This window comes from Argiope bruennichi, chromosome 3 (assembly GCF_947563725.1).
Source record: "Argiope bruennichi chromosome 3, qqArgBrue1.1, whole genome shotgun sequence".
Classification (NCBI taxonomy): domain Eukaryota; kingdom Metazoa; phylum Arthropoda; class Arachnida; order Araneae; family Araneidae; genus Argiope; species Argiope bruennichi.
In genome coordinates, this window is record NC_079153.1 from 47,463,537 (window position 1) to 47,483,253 (window position 19,717).

The 19,717-nt window shown below is 29.5% G+C and overlaps 1 protein-coding gene across 1 annotated transcript in view; it reads left to right on the forward strand.

Annotated features, from left to right (window-relative positions):
* LOC129962484 (uncharacterized) overlaps nucleotides 1-19,717 on the forward strand; it is a 233,248-nt gene that overhangs the window by 175,498 nt on the left and 38,033 nt on the right. The gene's annotated exons all lie outside the window — the stretch shown is intronic.

Here is a 19,717-nt window from a genome sequence, read left to right on the forward strand (position 1 = left end):
AACAGAACAAATTTAAGACAATTAAAATTGCATGGCTATAATGTCTGAGAAGTATTTATCTTTTCTATGCGCTTGAAATCGTGAGAAAAAAAAGTTTGCTTAAAAAAAAGGATTATTTTTTTGTATGTCAACTGTTTCAATACTTCTCAAATTAAATAAATGATAATAATATGTTGAACATATCAAGTATCTTGATTAAAGGAGAAAAATATTATCTTCACTGAATTACAGTTAAAGCGATATAAATGCCCATAAAACTGATTATATCATATCAATACTGGACATACATTCTTGAAAAGTTAGGGCATTTTGACTTTTTGCCCCTAACTTTTTTGTCTAATAATTTAAATTGTAATTCAAAAGTACTTCTATTTTATATTTTAATATTCCATACAAAAGCAAATTATTAAGAACCTTATAAAAAATTGTATTTCAAAATAAAGATGAAAAATGGTATTTATATCATCTCTATAAACTCACTCTAAAATGCATTGGCTTCGACGAAATGAAATGTTCAATATGCCACGTTTCTTGAATAAAAGAGAAAAATAGATGTATAAAGTATTCTGACGTGACAAGTGAACAAAAGTATCCCTTCCTCGGTATTCTGAAAATGTTAAATCTAGAAGAAGACACGCTTTCCTAAAGTCTGCAGATTTACGGTGCAGTGGATATGATGCTGCTGTGTATTATTCTGACGTGCGGGATTTCAAAGAATATAAAAAGCTTTCAAAAGAGTTGTAGAATTTCTTTGTGGTTAGGCCTTCCTGGCTTGAATTCGGGTAACATTGTTTCGGGAAAATAAACGCGCATCTTGTTGAAAATGAAATATTAGAACGAGAACAGAAAATATTTTGTTCTATCACTCATGACGTTTTATGACTTCAGTTACATTGCTATAATGTTTGGAATTTTTATACTTTCTTTTACTAAAATTCGATTAACTTTTCCATTTTTTGCAGTGATCTTTCAAAACATTTGCTTTTTTTTATAAGTATACGAGTTATATAAATAGAAAATAAGGATATGGCTAAAATATCTGACATCGAGGTTTTGAAGAATCATCACATATTAGGTTTCTTTTAGAATTAGACAGTTATATATCAGGAATTATGTCTATTTGTGAGCAAAATAACTCAAAACCGCTTGGAGCTAGATGAATGAAATTTGGAATAAGATCTTTCTAGCTAATTTCAAGATTACTGACAAAATTTGTATGAAACCCGTGTGTCTTTTTCCCCTTGCGAATGAAGCTGAACATGTGAAATACAGAAGGCAAATAGCTTGACAATTGAAATTTGCCATATAATATTAGGATCAAAATTATGGATATCAAATTTTGAACAACAATTTTCAAAGGATTACCTGCTTGTCAGTCTTTTTTTTCATGTACATTTAAACCTGATCACACAAAATAGGCTACCATTTAAATAAAAGAAATCTGAAATGTTTGTTACTAAAATTACAATTCTGTAATTTAGTTCTGTGTCTAATCTTGATTTTGGTCGGTAAAAAAAAAAAACAGTTTTCTTCACTATATTATGAAAATACTTGTATGTGAGTTCATGTAAAGGGCCGAAAACACTCATGAGGACTCACGAATTTTTACTGATAATCCTACTGAAGAATATTGGAGATATTTCTGATCTGGCTCAAGGTTCACAGTTTGTAAATGAAGGCTATGAGGGGATGACATTTTTCTGAGGGAGTATCCGAAAGTATTTCGGTGTTATCATTCTAGATGATTAATCTTCATCATTTTAACTCTTTCAAGGAAGATGGTTTATTTCTCGACCCCCTTATATCAAAGTATAAATCGCATGGGACATTATTTACTGACTACTTTTATCAACACATGATTGTTCAATATTTAAATCATTTTAGAAAGAAAGTATAATTTATAAAGCTTAAAAATATACTTTGCCCATTAAGTGATTTAAAAATGATAATTTGTTACAAGTTAAAGGATATTGATACGAAAATTGTCCGGGGTTCGTTTGGATAGTGGGGGTTATATGGTGTGAAGAACCCTCAATCACCAGTAGAAACTGAAACAACGACGTTTATTTACACGAAGACACACAGGACAGCACAAAGACGACAACTATATAAAGCACAGAAGACTAGTATTTTCAGCCGAGACGTGCAGCATACAACAGTATACACAGCAGCTCTACTACGTCGCTGCTCCGCTAGTCCCTGGAAGACGAGTTCTTCACCGTCGCTTCCGACTACTCATCGACTCCACTGGTCCACGATTCAATTCACTGTCGACTCCCCGGCAGCTGCAGCTCCTTTTATAGGTCTTAGGAGGCGGGGCTAGAAGCCTCTAAACCAATCAGGAACGTTCGAGGCGTATCTCCGTTCCTACTGGACGGCTGGGAAAATTCTCGATGTTTCGGGTATAATCTATTTTGGCGCCAAGTCGCCAAATTCATCGCCAAGCTCTGGGACCTCCTATGGAACCAACTATCCGCTAGGGAAGCAGCATTATAGATTCGTAACAATATAAATCACCATGTTTGAAAGAGTTAAATTAATAACTAAACACATAATAAATTAATCAGTAAATTCATAAGATACCTTTATTTTGGTACATATTTTACTCAAATGATGTTGGAAATAAATCCTGCAGATTTCTTATGAATATTTACTTTTCAAAAATTGTATTTATGATTAAACATTATAAAACTAGAAAAGAATGAAGTTTTATGTTACACTAATTTGAGACAATTGTTTAATATTTTTAAAAGGAATATTTATCATCATGCTAAATGCATTTTGTGTCAAACTAAATGCATTTTGTGTTATTATTATATGCATTTTAAACTTTGTAAAAAAATGAAAACAAAAGTGATCCGTTGAAACCAAATCAGAATAATGCAACAGACGGAATTGCACCTCTCAGTTGAAAAGTTGTGTCAAATATTGCGCTTCTAAGGCAAAGTGTTATATGTCATTGTAAGAGGCAAAACGAAATCATCATGTGAAATATTGCTATCCCATTCGACAAATGCTCAGTATTATTTAAGAGATGACATCACACCTCTTGTTTCGATTCATTGCTATTTTCAACAACTTGACAATGAAATTAGTTTTCATCCGATTCGTGAGACCAATTTTAAACGCATTTGACATTACATATTTTATAATTCGTAAAAAATTATATGAAATTGTTCAGCTACTATTCCGATTTGTTGTGTTTTCTGTCTGGAATGACATATTTCGACAAATATTTCACATAAATTTTCTTTTGCGCTTTTTTTTATATTATGTTTATTAATTAAATGAGCTTTCTATACAGTGGTGGCCAAAATTTTGGGCATAGTTAAAAAAATTTGTTTTCTATTTTTGTATGCTTATATAAAATGTAACGTTTCACAAAATACATACTCTTGTATATCATCTTAAAAAGAATTTAATGCTGATTTCTATACAAAAAGCAAAATTCAAATATTTACAATACAAAAAGGTTGAGCGGCAATAATTATCGAGATACATTACATGTTGATGACTGCAATGAGTTATCAGTACTTAGTAGAGTAGCCTTTATTTTTTATTACAGCTTCAGATTGATGTTTTATTGAGATGACGAGAAGTTTAAGTTCTTCCTTCGTTATTGCTTGATGCCAAGAAACAATTATAGCCTCAATTAATTCTCTTTTATTTCATGAACGCTTCATATGTATAAGAGTTTTCAAACGGTGCAGAAGTTCGCAATAATTTTCACGTCAGGACTGTTTCCTGGCCATGATAATAATTCAACGCTCTTTGTACTAAATCACGCTTTCGATATTTTTGCTGTATGGCAAGGAGCTGAATCCGTCTGAAAAATAAATGATGTGTTGTTAAGAAACGATCACTGATGGAAGGTATAAGTTTAGGCTCTAAAATAGTGTCAATATATTTTCTTGTATTTAATGTCCCATCGATAACATGAAGGAGATCAATATCGTCTGCTGACATGCATGACCAAATCATAACACTGAGTTCTTCATAGTTGCCTGAATGCAGTCAGGATTCCTATGCAGTCTATTATATGTCTTACATATTTTCGCCATCACCACCGAATAACAGTTTCTTTGTTTCATCACTGCATATAACTTGTAAACACTGATAATCTGTCCAATTAATTCGTTCCCTTTTCCCACTGTAATTTTTTTATACGCTTCTGTAAATTAAGATAAGGATTTTTTTTGTTCAATTCTACCTCTTAGTAAAACATTTAATGATCTTCTCCTGATTGTTCTTGAACTGACATAAATACTAGCATCATTCAATTGAATTCTGATGGCCTCTGATGACATTCTTTAATCTTGCAGACACTGTCTTTTCATTTTTCTTTCATCAGAAGATGGGGTGCACCTTTTTCAGCTATTTCCTGCCTTGTTTTTCTTTGAATGTGCCTTCTGATATCATAAACAAAGCTTTTGAACTCCAGATATAGTCACTGAACCACCCACTTGTCTTGCAATTTCGGCATAGGAAAGCCCACATTTATGTAACGCAGTAATCTTTTTCTAGGTGTCAAAATCTATTCTTTTATTTGATGTCATTGCTTCTTGACTAAATATTAGAAATAATTACAAAATTTCCAACTATATATTAAAAAATTTAACAACATTTCTAACTTGCAATTTGATTACATGAAAAAACAGTCTTCCTTCTATAGAAAAAGCACAATAATGACTTGTTCCAACTTTAAACATGATGTCAGCTATTGCTAGCAATTATTAACATTTCATTGGTCCCCCCCCCTAAAAAAGTGATTTATCTGGAAAGTTAGAAATTACAATCCACTTCATCACTGTGTTTGTTAATCAGATTAAAGTAAGAGTAACTTTTTTTGTTTTGCAAATATTTGAATTTTACTTTTTTTAATTGAAATCAGCATTAAATTCTCTTTAAAATAATATTTAAGACTTTGCATTTTGTGAAATGTAACATCTTCTATAAACCTACAAAGTTAAAAAAAAAAAAAACAATTTTCAAAAGTGTCCACAATTTTGGCTACCATTGTAACTTCCTGGTAATGCAAAAAACTTAATTTCGTTATGGAAGAAAAATTTTATGCTTATTTATTTATATTTAAATATCATTAAGAACAATAATGGATAATTGTTTTTAAGTAACAGTTATTTTTAAATTATGTTATTAAAGAGCTTTGTGTTTCCATACCCAATTTTTGAGAATTTTGAATGGTGTTAAATTTTGTAGTTATATGCCATTGTAAGCATTTTAAACAGAATCTATAGAATGCTTTTGACTTCATTGTCCATGTAAATTCTACATTTTCCCTTGAAGCAGTTATTCAGAAATTTAAAAAACGGGACTTTTTTTCTAAAAATAGATAATAAATTTTATGTAGTATGTATCATATTATTAATAACAAAAGTTTCTTTTTAAAAGCCCCTAATATGTTTTTCTTACATATTACATATCTAAATTTCGTATATATTACATATATAATGCATATTTTTCCACGATTACTTCCTAAAATATTTCAGCACTAAAAAAATTTTTTATATATTCTAAAAATTCAAAAAAATATATTTTCTTTGATACGAATTTTTTTTGTGTGTATTCAATCAATAAAAAAATTATTTTTCAAGCATAGCTTCAAAGAGGAATATAAATAAATTTAAGATTTCTGAAACAGTATTAAATGCATCTCCAACGATAGTTCGAAATCATAGAAATTCTGGTAGAATCCAAAATTATTGATATAATTCCATATTGAAATTGCAGATTTTTTTTGTGTTTTATAATCCTAATTACTATTGATATCAACCTTGCTATTATCGGTACATAAAAAAACTATGGAAGTGCAAAATAACCAGATTTAACTTCTATCCTTAGTACAAAACATTATTTTCAAAGCTGATTTTTGAAAATCAAACGATTTATTTAATTAATTTTACGAAGAATCCATAAACAATTTAAAATTTTATTTCAAATGCTGTTAACATGAAAAAAAAAATTATGAATTTTTTTATTTAGATATTAGGTAACATTGTTAAAAGGATAGAAATAGCAAAACGTATGCATTTTTTTTATGAATTTTAGGGGAATGCATAGAATATAAGGGAAATGCATGGAAAAGTGAACGGAATTGCTCCATATTTTAAAATCGTATAAATTATGCACGCATCAAAATTTGAAACTTGAACGAAAAAGTTACAAATATATGGTTACATAAAATATTTAATTAAAACTTTTAAGGACAAATAATCTGTGTGGTCACACCATAGACCATCAACACACCATAGATGGATAATATAATACGTTTATAGAGTCTTTAAAAATATTTATTTTTGACTCTAAAATTATCTGAATAATCATATAAGATATTAAACACATTATCCAGAGACTAATATACCAATGTTGATGACTTGCGTCTACATAAACCGAAACGTTGAATTTCAACTGAAAAAAAATTTCAATAGCACACATTATCCAAAGACTAATATATCATTGTCGATGAATTGCGTCAACATAAACTGAAACCTCGAATTCAACTGAAAAAAAATATACATGTTCAATAGTGCACATTATCCAAAGACTAATATGTTATTGTCGATTAATTGTGTCCACATGAACCTAAACGCCGAATTCAATAGAAAAAAATATATGTTCAATAATACACATTATCCAGAGACAAATATATTATTTTTGAGGACTTGTGTCCACTTAAACCTAAAAGTTGAATTCAACATATATATATTCAAAACTGTGCATTATCCAAAAACTAATATATTATTCTCGATGAATTGCGTCCATATAAACTGAAACTTTGAATTTAATAGAGAGAAAAATATGTTCAAAAGTGAACATTATCCAAAGATTAATATATAATTCTCGATAACTTGCGGCCACATAAGCTGAAACGATAAACAGAAAAAAAAAGGATAAATTTTTATACTCACGGTTCAGTACTAACCAGCCGAAAAATGCGTGGGGACAGTATTTTCTTTTAATTTTTTTCGGGTTCTTTTTCCCTTCCATTTTGGTTTTTCTTCTGTCCATGAAATCCAAAACAGTGCCTCCAGAGAGAAAAGCAGAGGGAAAAAAAATCCGATTTAAATTCATACGGGGCACTAGCTTCGTTTTTTAACCGCCTATTCAATTCTATTACGGTTTGTGTGGTTTAATTTCCGCACTGATGTTTTCCCCTTTCCGGAGTCTTGGCGCTTTTCTCTTTTTTCTTGTCAAATAAAGAAAAGAAATAACACGCCGATTTCTCTATCTATTCGTAAACATGCGGTGCTTGTTGTTGTTTTACTCTACCCCCTCCCCCTTTTTTTAAAGAGAATTTCTTTCTACTTTGGATAAAAACAAGGAGAATTATTTCTTTTTGTTTTTCAAGAGCGGGATTTAATTACTTACTTTTGACATTCACTTTTGCAAGAAACTGATAGGTTCTTCTTATTTCATTTGGATTTTATGGATTGGATATTTGATTTCAGTGATCTACAGAGACTAGTGTCACTCGTATGCGCGATTTATCAATCATTCTTTTGGATATCCAGCAGCCAAAGGTTTTTAAAATCGGTAAATCAGGTGTATTAAATTGAAATGTACTGCAAAAAACTTATTACTTGAAAGTAATTGAAACGTTTCATTTCATGAATGTGAATGCAGCTAGTATATTGATTCGGTAAGAATAAAAAGACAAATCTCAATTCTCACTATTTTATGAATTACTAAATTAAAAGCCATTTGATAAATGTAGATTATACATTGTATATATGAATCATATTAACTCCTCTTCATTCGTTTTAAAAATGAGTTTGTATAGAAAACAAACAACTATTTATATTCTAAAAGCTTTAATAATTAAGAATTTCGGATGAATATTGACTTTTGTCCTACGGATTTAATTTCATTTCAATTTTTTGTAGTATTATATATATATCTTTAAATTCTAAATCCAGTTGGAAGAACAATTTTTAAAGAATTGTGTGAAACAGTTAAGATAAAAGCGAGTAACTAAATTTGTTATGTACTTACAAAGATACAAATTCGTTATAAGTTTTCATTTATTTTCTGATGTGTGAATGTTAAGAAGTTTTGTGCAATTTAATGCTTCCGATCACTAAACAAGATTTTATTATTTGTAGAACCTATTTATTAATTAATCGATTTAATTCTAACTAAATTTTGATCGCATGTCAATCACATGATAGTGAATGACAGAAAGGATAATTTTAAAATTCCATAATCATGCTAAAAATGAATTCGAAATTTTACTTATGAAAAAAGTATAAAAGAAAAATAATATTTTTAAATGATATTTTGTGGAGAATTATTAATGGATTAAAGTGATAAAGTAGATTTACAATGAATTATATTGATGCAAACAAAATTCGTTTGTGGGTGTCAGTAACATTCCTCATGTTTCGAAAAAAACATTTTTTACTTTATATCTATTAATGTGTAAATCTATAATTCAAAAGCGCTTTAAGCTAAATGAATTCAATTTGGTGTACGGTCATAAGGAAAAACGTTACTCATTTTTATAATATTTTGAACACATTTCAGTCAATAGAAATCTGTCTGATTTTTCGACAAGTGAAGTCATTATCTTCAAAATGCGAAGAGCTAGATAGATGAAATTGCTTACATATATTAAAAATCGAACATATAAATTCATATCAAATTTTTGACAAAATCTGCTAAATTGTTGACCATTTATCTGTCTTGCATGCGTATGTTCTTGCCAATAAATGATTTAAATTAATGAAATTCAATGCATGTTTTAGTGCCTACAAGTGTAATTAGTGTCTAATTTCTGCTTCAATCGGTCGAACAAAATGCGTCCAAATATATATATGTACCATAGATTCTTAAAAATTTCTAGATTCATGCCAAAGCTTTATGTTTTATAACTATTGTTCTCCAATCGCAGAGTTGTATGCGTGGGTGGGAGATAAAACCGAGGATGTGAAAAAAATTGAAAATTAAGCAGAAAATCATATTTTGCCTGTTTAAAAAAATATACAAAATAATTAAATTATTGTATTAAGAATAATTTAAAAACCTTTCCAAGTAATATCAGAACCAGTTCCTAAATGTAACATAAAATGGATCAACCGATCTTCAAAACTTTAGATTGATATCAGATAATCTATCTTAGATTTTTTTTCTGTTTAAATGTCAAAAATAAGTTGATTACAAATACATAAAAGGAAATGAACTTCAAAAATAAAAATAAAAATATTATATTATATGTCTGGTGCATAAAAAAAGAAAGATTAGCTTTCTTTTGTCGCTCTAAAAGATGCTTCTCTTGCAGGCGCCATGAGGTAGTATTCACATAAAATTTGTGGTTAATAATGTGTGTTTCTTTTCATATTAGACTTCATTCTTATTAGTACGCAATATAAATACAATTAATTTTCTTTTATTCAATTTAGCCTTTTAGCATTAAAAAATAGCATTTTAAGCGGTACCAAAGAAATGCATCTTTTTTACAATGAACAACGCATACATTATTCAAAAAGATTTTGGATGAATCAAGATTCTAACAGACTTTTTGTTAATTGAAGTATGTGTCCTCCTATAATATTTTCCATTCTATATCTTGATTAAATAGAAGAGTTGTTGCGATTCTATTTCCTTCTATTGTTTTATCTACCACTCTGACTTCTCTTCGCTTTTTCTCCCTTACTTCTTTATAGCTAACAGGAAAAAAGAAAAGGACAGCAAGCACTATTGATGCAGTGTTCTTCGTTTGCTTGCTTCGTTCTTTCTTGTAGGCGGCCCATTTCTTTTCTTGTTTCGAATGGAACAAATGGACTTCTTTCCCACCCCGAGGTTTCTAATTACTTCTTTAGTCTGGTGCCTGAGTTTCCCTGGATTTGTTTTCTATCAGGAATTCGAATAGCGGTCGCTTGGACAACGTGCCAGAGTTACCGAACCGCCTAGTGTCTTCTTCGAAGATGTTTCAAACTGTAAAGATTAAATGAAGACTGTAAGAAGAGATTTTTTTTTTTTTGGGGGGGGGGGGGGTATTGGTAATGGAATTTAATTCTAATTATTTTGGCAACGGATTGAGGGATCTGAAAATGACTAATTTCGAATTTATTGTATTTTTGGGCGTGGTGCTAAATTTCGTAAAAAAGTTTCCGTCGTTGCTAATGAAGAAACAAAAAGATCTAGCGAATATGCTTTAAACTTTTTCAGAAGTTCTTCGAGAGGTTTTGGTTCTTTTTAAAGTAAAAAAAAAAAAAGAAAATGCGAGTATGTATATCTTATTTTTTTCTTCGATCGCTCCTCGTATTAAATTCCTCATGTCTTTTACCAATTTTTAACGACAATCTGGACAACGTACAAAGTTTCCGAGCGCTTAGTGTCTTCTTTGAAAATGTTTCAAACAGTAAAGATTAAATGAAGATTGCAAGAAGATATTTTTTTTTGCACTTATTTATGCAATTTAATTCTAATTACTTTGGTAGCAAACTGAGTGATCTGAAAGTGACTAGTTTCGTATTTATCATATTTTTAGGAGTGGTGTTCTAAACTTCGTAAAAAATTAAATTTGCCGTCGTTGTTAGAGAAAAAAAAGCTGAAGCGCATGTGTTTTTAACTTTTTCAGGTTAGAATTATCTCGGATGTTCGCTTATCTGTGAAATGAGAGGATTTGGTTCTGTTAAAATTAAAAAGAAGTTGCGAATATATATATATATCCTTCGATCACTCCTCATAAGAAATTCCTCATTTCTTTCACCAAATATTTTAACAACAATCTAACTTCGTGCCGAGTTACCGAACAGCCTAGTATCTTCTTAAAGGATGTTTCAAACTTTTAAGATTAAATGAAGACTGCAAGAATCACTGAAAAAATGCTTCAGTGATTTTCACTTAACAGAATTTCTTACTGGACACGGTAATTTCAATTATTATCTCAAGAAATTTGAATTATCGAACACTGATCTGTGCTCTTGCAACGTGGGTGGAGTTCAAAATGTCGAACATTTGCTTTTTGATTGCTCCAAACTTACTGAAGAGAGAAGAGATTTTATTGTGGATCTCGATGCCTGTAATATTAAGTTTCCACCTCCACTTCATGTTTTGGTCGACCACAAAATGGCTTTCTTCTCATTCTGTAAATTTATTGCCTTTGCTGCTTCAATTTTTAATTAGCTTTGTTGTTTATTTTTTCCTGTTGTTTTTATCCTTATTTTTATACGTACATATTTTTATCTATGTATGTAGTTGTTTCTACTTACTTCTGTAAGCCTTGTGCTGTACTTTGTGGTGCATAAGGATTGACTTATTATAAATATTAAATGAACATTTCAGAAAGATATTTTATTTTTTGTATTGATTAAACTAAGTTAACTCTAATTATTTTCGTAACGGATTGAGTGATCTCAAAATGATGAATTTCGAATGTATTGTAATTTTCGGCGTATTGTAAAAAATGTGTCATAGTTGCTACAAAACGAAGAAAAAAAATGTTGAAGTGCAAATGCCTTCAAAATTTTGGTTCTTTTCAAAGTTTAAAAGAATGCTAGTAAGATGTCTATCTTATTTTTATTCTTAGATCTTTGAAACTATTTTTTATTCATAAAGTACAAAGTAAGTAATTGTACGAATTATTAATATTTATTAATATATTATTGAATAAATTATATTTTAAAGTTAAAAATAAATTCCTCGTTAGAAAAATTAGCTTCTTTTACTTTAGTCGCATCGGAAGACACCTTATATACGAAGATGAGAAGCTTCCGTTATGGTCTTTGGTTCTCACCACCCAGGTGGGTACAGAAATGGTGTGGGGTCAGCTATTCCCTACTGATGGCGAGACCTACATTACACAGAAAGGCAGGTGATGACCCTTAGGATTCAACCTCAATTCCCGCCAATGTTGACGCATCTGTCCGGGACATTCAAATTTATCCGTCTGCCATATCGTAGATCTGAGTAATTAACTTTTGATTACGCGAATATACAAAAGGAATGCGAATTAAATTTGTTTAACATAAAATCTCTGATAAATTTAAAAAAAAAAGGGGGGAATATTTAATGGGAATAATCGTTTAGGACGACACATCCTGAAATGAAACAAATATGACTATCAAAAATTCCAAAAAATGTATGCTTTGAACTTTATTTCTAAATCACTTCAGCAATAATAATACATTTTGCTTAGAAACTGATATATTTTCACTTCTCACATAGAAAGCACAGACGAAGTACGATTGTCTTCAAACAATTCGAACTCAAAATCTTGATGAATCTGAGCTTCCTGAGTCCGGATAAATCATTTTTAGCATTATGTCTTCTGTCTGTGAACACTGTGTAAAACTTTGAACTAAACAGATGGAATCTGTTATGCGAAATTACGACCAAATTTATAGAGTTCTATCAAATTTTGAATGAAATGCATTTTGTGGTATTCTGCCAACTCGACAGATTCCTCGGATTCAAATGAACTTATTTAATGAACTCGTCCATTATAAAATGTCATAGTTTCACAAATTTTCATTCCTATTATTTGTTCCACAGGTTTAGCATCTAAGATATATATACCTATCAAATTTCGAGCTAAATGTGTAAAACGGCTGACGGTCTGTCACCCTGTATTTTAGTATGCGCGTGAATGCTATAACTCATAGATGCAACGATTTAAATTAATGAAATTCGATAAGATATCGTGTGATTTTAGCTGTAATTTTGTATGAAATTCTGGTATCGATCGGCCGGCAAAAAGATGTACAAAATATGTATTCTCGCTATTGACACAGTAAAAATAGTAGATTCACGCCGAAGTTCTAGATTTCGTATCACTCACTAATGCCATGAAAGTTATTCGCAAACATAACCAAGGACCACAGTTTTATGCGATGGGATGAGAATAAGATCTTCTTTTAAGAAAGAAATTTCGGGGGAGTGTCCCGATTAGGGATTGCAATACCGGACCAAAATTTCAATACCGGTATTCGGTATTTTTTAAATCTTAATACCGGGATACCGGTTTTAATACCGGTATTAGAAATTTTAGAAAAAGAAAGAAAACACAGGTGTTTCTTTGTTTTATTTGCCAGTTCTGTTAGAGAGTGTAAATGTCACAAAAATTTGTAACTTATAAATTATAACAGTATATAAAGAATCACAAAAAGTAAAGGAACATCTTATTTATTTAAATCACAAAAAAGTGTAAATATCACTATTCAGTTTGTGGTACTATTACAAATTTTTGAAAAGTGATCTTAAAAAACATAATGCATCAATTGTACTGTCATTAAGCCTGAAAAGTAACTTTGTGTAAAAATTACCAGCTGTCGAAAACGCTACTGTTACAATGCGCGATATACTTTTTTCAAGTATTTACCTCTAAATCCCTCATCTTCAAATAAATCGATTTCTCGTCGGATGGTTTTGGATATAGCTGATTTCTGTATTGTATTTTGCTTCGTTGAAATTTTTTTTTATTTATCGCGAATTCTAATTTTTGTTCAAGAGACAATTCCTTTTCACTATCGACAGTAGTGACATCATAATCTTCGATACTGAACAGAATTCTTCTGAATGTGAATAGGTTTGTGGGTAAAAAATTTTAAGAAAATTTACTCTAAACTTAATCAGATGAATTGGTTATTTTCTTTTCTTCTTTTTCATTTTTAAAATAATTATAATTACGTAAATACCATAAGACATTTTCTATTTCGGTATGCCTATCTTCTGTGCGATTTTTCAATGTAATATATAATTCTTCAGATAGTGATGTGTGCTGTTCTTTCAGTGACTGCAACATGCAATTTACTGTTGCATTAGCTGTTAATAAATTAGATTCTCTCCGACATAATGCCTCAATAGTTAGTTTTATTGGAAGTATAGCTGATATAGTTCTGGATATTAAGTCGAATTCACTATCTGAAAAATTAATTTACAGGTTTAAGTCGATTATTGCTTTTTGGATTGGATTTCTCAGTTTCATAAATTGTTCCATCATTAGGAGTAAACTGTTCCAACGTGTTTTAGAATCTAATATTAAAATATATTTTGTTTTATTTTCAGTTAGTATATATTTTAGTAATATATCCTTTTTATAGGGGAAAGTTTAAATATTTTAACAATTTTTCGAACTTTATAAATTATAGGAAGCATTCTTGAAAGGTTAATATTTCATCCTCGTTAGTAATATCTTCTTCAACAATTACATTGTCATTATCTTCATTGTCAATGTCACTTTCACTCTTACTCTTTTAAAAGTTGGAATCCAAAATTTCTATATCCACAATGTTTGGATTCTTCTGTTCTTTCTTTCTTTCTTTTTTTTTTTTTGGTATAATATATCTATTACTTCTAATTGAATTCCATGCGCATAGCACAACTGCTGATTTGCACCAATCAACTTTCCAAATTTTTCATAATTGTTGTCCCATCAGTCGTTATGGATACAATATTTTCTTTCAGGGATAATCCATGTTTCGCTCATTTAGATTTAAACAACTAATTAAGCCATTAATTAGCTAATTAATTTCACCGTGTTAGGGAGACATGAAAACAAAAACGTATACTATTTTGCTATGTTCGCGATACCTGAACATATAGTGGAGACAATTTTAAAAATTTCTAGTAAATACCGAAAAACCGGTATTTAAACTTGTGAATACCGGTATTACAAAATTGTACAAATAGCTCAAAATACCGGTATTCGGTATACCGGTATACCGGTATTGCAATCCCTAGTCCCGATGGATTAAATTGCTAGAGGGGTTCGAAAAAAATATGTGAAATAAATTCGAGTGTTTATAATTAGAAATTTTAGTGTCTAGGCAATTAATTTTTTACATGAGAGATACTCGAGGTTAATATATTTCAACGAAAACAGTACCCCATTCATAATATAGTGTAGTATTGTCTAAAACTTCTAATAACAGTACATTTTGTTGGTTGTGTCCGATTTTGAGGCATGACAATTCATACTACAATAAATCTTTATATAAAAATGCAGGAAAGCAATGAAGCGATGTGGCATAAACAGAATTAATTGAAAATAAGTTTGTTTTGTCAGATTACCATTATTGAAAATCATCTCTATCCGAATTTTTTAATAAGTTCAAAACCCATGCCAACGAACTGATATTAAGAATTTAGAACCTTAAATGGTCGATAGAAGGAGTTCACCCCAATGGGAAAAAGTAGCAGGTAGTACCTCACCATTTAATTCTTATTATGCAGCACTAATTGAATAATCTTTACTCTTAACATAGGTTCACAGTCAGAAAGATTTCAATTCATCACTTACTTATAGTAGGTGCATAAATTGTTTTAGCATATCAACCAAAGATAATATATGTTTTGCAACATAGATGAAATTACTATTTCTCTTCATTCGTGATTGACTGACTGGTAGCAAGCTTGCCCCCTCTCTTAACATACACAATACGCACTGCATTTTTGACAATTTTTTATTCCTTAAATGATCTGCTCCCTACACAGATTTAATAAGTTTCATAGTTTTGAAAAGCAGGTATAAATAACTGATATGCTCTTGAAAAATAATACTTTAAGGTACTATCTTGATAAGGAATAATTTATGCAACAGATCAAGCATCATTATCAGGGTTTAGCAAATAAATGAAAATTAAATACAATTAAACTTTGTAAAACATTTTAATCAATCCAAAACAATTATAATTAAAATATTATTATTTAAGCAAACGACGGTAACTTTATTACTCATTTCTGTCCCCCCCCCCCTTTCTACGTTCTTGTAGAAAGAAAAGCTCACTTTTTCACTGTACGGTCATGTTCAGGACATTATAATCAAAAAATGGATCTACATCAACTACATGATCGACGTCAACTCTTTCAAGATTGGGTTAACTCACGAATGCAAAGCTTTAAGTAAACAATGTATAAAAAGTGGCATGTATATTTCTTATGTCTTTGAATAAGTGCCTCACATCCGTTTCTATGTTTTTATTAAAAAAAATGCTTTGCTATCCTTCTGCATGTATTCAAAGATATATAAAGACGAACTATTGCATCACGTAGGAATAACATACCTTAAAGAAATGCAATATCAAATACTTTTGGAAATGTCCTTTCCTGCACGCATATTATATTTGAACATGTTCCCAACGTCTCTTTTGCAGTCTCGAGAAGATTTTCAGACAGTACGGTATTCAGATTCCTGGTCATAAAACTTCAAAATTTTCTTTTCCCAATAGAACTGTAAAAATGTCTCAACCATGAAATATTTTGGCTGACTATGAAGAAAAATTGGGGTTTAAAAAACATATTTCCCTCATCACCTGATGTCTAGTATTTCATATATGTATATATGAAAGATCACACACACACACACTGAGAGAGTGACTGACATGTGATGATATATCTTAATTTAAATCTTAAATAAATTTATAATCCTTATTGTAAATGAGCCTATGTTAATTTAATTATAAATTACTCATTTATTTCCTGATCAAAATTCCACTTTTTTTTAATTATTTCTAACACGCGGTTTAAAAAAAAATGCTGACTCCATTGTTTCTCACGCCTTGAGGGAAGGGATAGAAATTTTTAACATTTACGCGTCTTTTTCAATGACGGATATGATTCGTTAAGATTTCCTTTCCAAAGGAAACACTTATCATTAAAAAAAAAAAAACTCCCTATCAGAATCTCGTAATAAAAATATTAAAGAGAAAAATTCTGAAACTCTCCCTCTTGTTTTTCTGGTGCGAATGTATGCACTGTGCCTTTGTTCCTGTATAAAAAGAATGCCTTCCGTAGTAAAATAAATGGAAGTTCATTCAAAAAGTCTCTTTCTTTCGGTCACGTAACTACCTAAATTGTACTACATATATATGATTATTCTATATACTTAGAAGATAGTAATTTTATTTTAGTAATATTTAGTATTTAGCATTAACTATTAAGTTGCTGAAAATGTGCTAGTGAATAAATGATAAAACATCAACCGCCATTAATCTATGCATATTTATATTCCAAATGATATGATTCCTTAAAGCTGAGTAAGACTGATAGAGTATTAGAAACATCCATAAGCAGATTTACTGAAAGCATCCATTAAATCTAGTTCTATTATGAAAGAATGGTAAGAATGCCTTAGTGAATTACGTTGCATTACATGTAGAGAGCATATCAATCAAGGTAATCTATCAATCCAATTGTCATTTGCTTGAGCTGCTTTCTGACTACAGCTTTTTTGCACAAGTGGATGGTAATCTTATGTACTTCCAATAATTCCAGAATGTAGATACCTGTTCCAAAACTATGTAGAAAAAATAATGCAGATGTTTGCAGTTTTTTAATGAATGTAGCAATTGTAGTGAAACATGCTTTATTCAGCGATTTCCTAAAATGTAACTTAAAGATAAAGGATGTCTAATATACATGGCATTTAAATATTAATATGGCAACGAAGCAATTTAAAAAATATCATTCACATATCATTCACTTAATATTTAATTTATAACTAAAATAATTCATATTATTAGAAAAGTAGTGTGGATATTGATTGTTCTTTTATAAATAATATAATAAGATAAATTCAATTATAAATAATAAGAGAAAAACTTTAATTATCTGTGTTTAAGGTATCCACAGAATCAGTTTCGTTTTACAATTAAAGGAGCACCAAATATGACATTTTTACTAATTAAAGTAATTATCAATTTGTTGAAACATTTGTTTTGGCTAAATGTTATATTATACATCCCCATATTGAAAACTGAATCTCACTGTGATGTTTATCAGATAATGACACCTTTCTTCACTGCATTTTTCAATTACATACGTTTGATATAAGAGAAATATTTAACGTTTAAAAAAACACATGATAATATTATAGGAAAACATGTGAGATATATGATGTATTGGGAAATGTTCCCCAGTCAAAGAATACAGAGAGTTTCTGTGATGTCACCATCAAATGTAAGGCACTAAAGGAGCATTGACTTTATTAGTACCACAGTCTTAAAAAAGTATCTAATTAGTGTCTTCCCTTACGATGATGCCACCAAATCATCGTGTCGACTTTTACGAATGCTGTGCATCTGCGACGCTAATTTCTAAGCATACTTACTTTATCTGTAACTTTTGCGCATATTACTTAGAATATTGAAAATTAGTGTTTTTCAAACAACCCAGAGTCAGGTTTTTTAAAGAGAAGTATTTTTAGACAACTTTCTTATGAAAAAAAAAAAACACTATAATAATACACTATACGTAATAAATTATATGATTAAAAATTTGCTTAAATATTTTTTTTACGGAATGGAACGCATTGAGTTATTTTGCATGATTAATTTATAGAAAAAAATTGCTTCGGTTAATTTATATTAGTGTTATGAGTAAGCTATGAGGAGCGAACTATACTCCTTAAGCGAAGTTGATTAGTATGTAAGATTGAAACTTAAGAATGTTTACTTCGTCAATGGAAATTGAAACTTAAGAATGTTTACTTCGTCAATGGAAATTGAAACTTAAGAATGTTTACTTCGTCTATGAAAATTGAAACTTAAGAATGTTTACTTCGTGTATGAAAATTGAAACTTAAGAATGTTTACTTCGTCTATGAAAATTGAAACTTAAGAATGTTTACTTCGTCTATGAAAATTGAAACTTAAGAATGTTTACTTCGTCTATGAAAATTGAAACTTAAGAATGTTTACTTCGTCTATGAAAATTGAAACTTAAGAATGTTTACTTCGTCTATGAAAATTGAAACTTAAGAATGTTTACTTCGTCTATGAAATTTGAAACTTAAGAATGTTTACTTCGTCTATGAAAATTGCAACTTAAGAATGCTTACTTCGTCTATGAAAATTTGAATATTTTTTTTTAAAAAATATTCTAAAAAAAATAGTAGGAAAACTATTCAGTATTTAATAAATATAATAATCCGAATAATTTGATGGTAAATATATATTTCATTACTTTAAAACCAAGACGCAAATATATGTTCCATGGAATATAAATATTCTTTATTAATGTTAGTGATTTTTTTTATTTGTTAGATATTATCTTATATCTTACAGATATATTTATTCAAATTAGTAACAAAAAATTATATAATGTATTTTACCATCTGGTTAATATAAAATATGTTTTGTCTATCATGCTATACATTATTAAGTTACGAAACAGAAATCTACTGTGATATGTAAGCCGAAACTTTTTTCTCAAAGGAATCAATGTCTAGACGTTCATTATTATTAGTTAATTCAATCTGTTCTAGACTATTCTGTTCTCAAAGTTTATTCATTATTCATAGCATAATAATATTTTCATAATTTTATGCTTTATTCCTTTGAGATAGCAAAATGTAGAAATACGTGCTTGGATGTTTAATATAGTATGGTATGTTGAAAGAGAAATCAAACATCTAGATAAAGAAAAGGTGTTAAAAGCATGGAACGCTTTATACTATTTTATTCAGAATTTATTCTGCTCCGTAATAAATTTGTAGCAGTAGCTTTTATAGGCTTACAAGTTTCTAGCATTTTTAAGAATAAATGGTTTATTTTGTTATTAAATAACGTTTAATATTATATATACTGCAAACATCAATGTAAATGGTTTATAATTCAAAATAAAAAGACTAATTTAAACAATTTTGATTTGAAATATTTCATAACTCTCAATTTTCAGTTATTTCTACAAAATCCCTTTTAGATAATGTTAAAATATAGTTTATAATTACAATAATTTTTCTTTAATTTTATGTAAACCT